Consider the following 6,195-nt stretch of genomic DNA (forward strand, 5'->3'; position numbering starts at 1 on the left):
AAATGAGTCTACGTCTATTCTCAAGCGAAGTCAGCAGAAGAGGTCATTAGCATGACCCAAAACGGTTTCAACACTGTTTTATTTGTGACATAGGTTCCAAAAAGCAATTCATCACAAACTTTACTTTAAACTCAAGTCCCAACAACGTCTGAGTGTCAAAATCATAGTTTACTCTACTCGATATCAATAAAAACACAAACAAAACCTCAAACATGACTGTTCTGCTGCAGTTCACATTGAGTGCACATATACCCTACTTCTGACAAAAGAAAATCAAATAGCGACAAACTACCAAGTCTGGACAAAATAACTTTACTTATATCATGGTAGTAGGTTATGCTTTTTATCATAAGAACATAGGAACTGTAGCATCATGGATACATAAGATACATAATATGATCAACTGAAAACCAGGAACAAAATACTCAAAGGGTTATATACTAAAAAATAACAGGAAAAGTAGCAAATAACTCAGAATACTAATACATATGAGTAAGTATGGATAGTTAAATACCAAAAAAACAAAATACTGAAATAGTTACATGTCAGTAAATGAACTCTGAAACAGACACTTACATCATTAAAACAAATCATACAAAAATGCTCATTATCACTAAACGTATTTTACAGATAACTCAAAAAGAGAATCAATCCACACTACACATGTCTGTAGTCATGATATACATACTTCACACATGGACATGTATGAATACTGTATGATTTATTAAGAGAACATAAAATAGAGGACATTGAGAGCTAGGTTAAAATTTATACAACAGAAAGTAACCTTTTTATTAAGAAATACTCAACTTTTCTAATTCCTACAGTCCATTAGAAGATGCAGTCATCGTACAAAAAGAATTAATGCCCTCATATGTCAAGCCTATGTTCTGGGTCATTCATTGGACTCTCAGTCTGAAAGAGATCTAAGATATAGTACAGGTAAAGACAATACATCATACATTGATTATGCTCTACGCCAAAAATGACAGTTGCTACCAAAAAACTCTCAAATTACCTAAAAGAAAAGTTTTACACAAAAACAATACTCAGAAAACCAACATATGTTATTAGCCACAATATTCTCATATAGCTATATCACACTAGCAAAGTGTTTACAAAGCAAAGTTCTGGTACATAAAAACAAAAAAACATCTGTGCGCACACTAAACTTACAGGCGACACCAACTGGTGCGTTACACCTTCACACCTTGCCAGAGACGGTACGTTCCACGGTACACCTGAGGGCTCATTCGGACTCACCAGAGCTCCACCTTGGGCAGGAATGTTCCCTTGAACACCGCCTTCATGGGGTGTCTGCCGGAAGGGCCTCCTTGGAACATTCGGTTCTAAGGCAAAAATACCAAGATTGAATGGTACCATTACCACTACTCATTTACCCATGCCCACACTCTGCACTAAGTAAGGCATGTCTGGGATCCCCAGAACCCCTTCCCTCCGCGTTCATTACATGAACTCTGGTGGCAGTCTTCATCAAAGCCTTTTGCTTAAGGACAACAAAGCAAACTCTCCCAAGAAAGGGTCCGCCAGTATAAAGTATTTGGCCTCCTTTCTTCCCCTCCACCGGGGTCAGGTAGGTCATTAATATAGCATGAAATCAGAACACCAGTCCAACCAGACGGTGAAAAAAGAAAACATTTCTTCAACATCGACAGCAGGGATGTCCAAATTCCCAAGTTTAAATCAGCCCCTGCCAACTCACAACAAGGGACATAAAAAACTCTAAGGGCATGTCAACACCCAAGTATAGAAAGTCTCTCTCTCTCTCTCTCTCTCTCTCTCTGACATCATCATCAGGTCTATGAACTCTCAATACCCAATCATTCAAATTCCAATATGGGCAAACTGCTGACACATCGCTCACATCACAACCGAAAAACAAGGTTTCTAACAGAAGTTTCACAACAGAGACACAACCCACATACAGGGCTTTAATGACATCAACATTCCCAACTTGTGTTGTCTCATCTTTTTTACGACGCTTATTTATCCAAGCTGATCCACATCACGCAAACAAAGGCTCTTGCGTTACCATCACATCATCATGATCTACTTCACACTTATAGCCCTTAGCCATGTAGGCCAGGGTCTCCCAATTTTTCTATTGCCTTTTGGAGCCCAATCAAACGTTGGATGAACTAATCTCTCTAGGGGAGTGCAACAACACGTCACAGAGAACTAATCTGAAATTGAAACTTCCTAGTGCAATTACGAACAGGGAAAATCATTGCAATCAGATCTACGTTAAATCTCAAACAGCAAAAAACACAAGGCTGAAAAATAAATTTAGGTTAATTAAAACCAAACTCCAAAGAATTTCTCTAAAGTAAAACCTATTCTTAAATTACGTTAAACTTTATTCAGAACATAACAAATTCTCCATAACCTGCCACTGAGGTCAACAAAAGAAAATCTCCTTAATCAATTTCCAAAGAAAAAGAAAACAAACTCTAAAGAAAAACTTTCTTACTTCCCTATACTTAAGGGACAATCATTATCCCCCCCAAAAAAAAAAATCTCTCTCAGACTTTCCACAAGTTTTTTCTTTTTTTTCTTTTTATCCTGCGAACACACTGTGGCCGCTCTGGCGTGTGCACGATCGCGCACATCTCTCTCTCCGCGTCTCGTATCTTCACGCACATGCACACAACTACAAACAATCGCGCACACATAGGGACTTACAAGTTTCGAGTTCTGCTGGCCCTAACTCTCCAATAGTCATCAAAATATTCCTTCCTCGCTCCTCCTAGTGAACAAAGGACTTAAAGCTAAAAGAAAAAAAAATACTGAAATTGTAAAAGCAAACAGACCAAATTTTTTAAAATTATGTCCTCAACATATACATAAAAAAGCCATTACAGCACAAGTAAATCAATAAAGCAAAACAGAGTGCATAACAGAGTCTCGTTTGACCTTTGAGACAAGTTACTGCAACTTAAATAACTCTGAAGAGCAATTAGCTAGCCTCTTATTGGTCTCTGAATGTACACAAAGCCATCAAAATACTAGGCTTTATCTCATGGATTCCCCAAATTACTTAATTATAAGTAATCATTTACTTTAGTTTTTCAACACAATCTGACATAAAACATAACTTTTCTTTTTTATCAGACATTAATTAACTACTGAAGGCATTGGTATTGCTGCTCATTATTACGTTCTAACCCAAAGTTTGTTTTGTTTGTTATGATTTCCTTCATACTCAAAAATAAGTAAATGACTTAAGAACTCATTACATGAATCACTAAGCTTTTCTTCAAAACCCAGGTTAGCCTATAAAGTCTTTCAACACTGCTGGTAAAACTACCGTGCAACCAATATCTGGTTTGACAATCATTTCGATTATTTAATTTATTCTTTGCCACAAGCAAACGAAAATCTACGACGTCTTCACCATCTCTCAAAATTTTCGCATTACTCATTTGTTCTCGTGAGTTAACTGGAACTGACCACATAAGAATCCAAATTCTCTTCTGCATATCATGTTGTCAGTCATTACCTAGAAACAAAAAAAATTCTGTCCACTTGTCACGATTTTTCCTGAATACGCAATCCCATACAGAGTCAGGAAACATATTTAATTCTGACCTTTGAAATAAATTACGTTACTTGTCAAAACGTTTGATTTCTTCTCGATATACAAAAAAAAAAAAAAAAATCATTCAAGATGTGCTCTTTAACAGGGGCCCCTTCTAATATAAGACCAAGTCAAAACCAACCTTTCATTAGAAGGGGCCAGCGTTCGATACCAAGCATGAGGTAGAAACTTATTTTTATTTGAACATGATGTTGTGTTGATATTTATCCATATTGACTCATTAGGGGTAATTTTAATGAATTACTACCAACTGCTTCACGTGGTGGGCCGGGAAATCGGGTAAAACTTGCTGGTAAGAGACTGATGTCTCGCCAGGTAAATCCTCGGACAGCTGGGTAGAGTCAGGTTCCGATTTCTTTTATGGCCTCTCGTGGCATGGTTGGTTTCGACCTGGCCTTTCATTAGAAAGGGCTAGCGTTCGATCCCAAGTATGAGGTAGAAATTTATTTCTATTTGAACACGATGTTGTCTTGATATTTATCCATATTGACTCATTAGGGGTAATTTGAATGAATTACTACCAATTGTGTCACGTGGTGGGCCGGAAAGTCGGGGAAAAATCCTTGGTAAGAGACTGATGTCTCGCCTTGTAAATCATGAACAGCTGATTAGCAGTTAGGTTCCGACTTCTTTTAGAGGCCTCTCGTGGCATAGTTGGTTTCGACTTGACATTTCATTAGATGGGGCCAGCGTTCGATCTCAAGTATGAGGTAGAAATTTATTTCTATTTGAACACGATGTTGGGTTGATATTTATCCATATTGACTCATTAATGGTATTTCAATGAATTGCTATCAATTGTGTTACGTGGTGGGCCGGGAAGTCTGAGAAAACTCGCTGGTAAGAGACTGATGTTTCGCCAGGTAAATCCTGAACAGCTGATTAGCAGTTAGGTTCCGACTTCTTATAGAGGCCTCTCGTAGCACGGCTGGTTTCGACCCTTGCCTTTCATTTGAAGGGGCCAGCGTTCGATCCCATGTATGAGGTAGAAATTTTTATATATATATATATATATATATATATATATATATATATATATATATATATATATATATATATATATATATATATATATGTATATATATATATATATATATATATATATATATATATATATATATATATATATATATATATATATATATATATATATATATATATATATATATATATATATATACATATATATATATATATATATATATATATATATATATATATATATATATATATATATATATATATATATATATATATATATATATATATATATATATATATATATATATATATATATATATAGGTAAAGTTTATACTATTTTTTACTATCATAATAAATATTAAAATGGAGGAGATTGGCTAAACATATTATATATATATATATATATATATATATATATATATATATATATATATATATATATATATATATATATATATATATATATATATATATATATATATATATATATATATATATATATATATTACGCATATTCGAGAATTAAGCAAAAGTCCAATATCCCGATTTCTGAATGTATTAGTCTTTTCATTGAGGAAGATCTGTCCTTTTTATAAACCCGAAAAATTAGCTGCAGTAGATTTTCCAATACAGGAGAGAGAATTGAAAGATGCCTCCATACACTTCCACACAGATATTGAGGGAAAAGCATTTCTTTTATTGTCCCTTTTCAATAATGGTGGAACTTTGCAATAAGGAGAAAAATATAGAAAAATTAATGTTCGATGATGATGACGGATGCACAACTACTTCTAGGATACAGTTTGTGTGGTCGGGCGGAAAACGATAAGGTATATATTTCTGAATAATTACCTCAAATTTATTACGAAAATAATTCTAATATGATTCTCGCTCCTTCAAAGAGTTATAAATATGTAAGAGGCTCGTTGAGGAAAGAAATGTCAGTGATTTTAGTGTTCTGGAAACATTATAAAACTTGTAATTTCCTGCTCATCCAGTACAGCGTTTAGAACACTTTAAGAAGGCTAAATTCACCTACTACAACACCAACTACACTCAATACAGAGAGAATGAAACTTTGAAATCACTTCCAAAAGAATGAAATCACTAGATGTTCTTTCCTTAGACAGTCTCTCGAATGTTCAAAACGTTTCCACAAGGCTTAAATTTCTGGCCACAGAGCCTTGTTATGTTTAAGGCTTCTACATCTACTAGACTGGGGTAGGGTTATTATCACCATGATTTTTATATTTTCTACATCATTATTCTCCTCATCACCTGCATCACCATAATTGTTATCGAATATCAATTATTGATATTATCATTCAATAAATTTTGAATAATATATATATATATATATATATATATATATATATATATATATATATATATATATATATATATATATATATATATATATATATATATATTGTATATATATATATATATATATATATATATATATATATATATATATATATATATATTGTATATATATATATATATATATATATATATATATATATATATATATATATATATATATATATATTGTATATATATATATATATATATATATATATATATATATATA

The sequence above is a fragment of the Palaemon carinicauda genome, chromosome 9, assembly GCF_036898095.1.
Source record: "Palaemon carinicauda isolate YSFRI2023 chromosome 9, ASM3689809v2, whole genome shotgun sequence".
Lineage (NCBI taxonomy): Eukaryota > Metazoa > Arthropoda > Malacostraca > Decapoda > Palaemonidae > Palaemon > Palaemon carinicauda.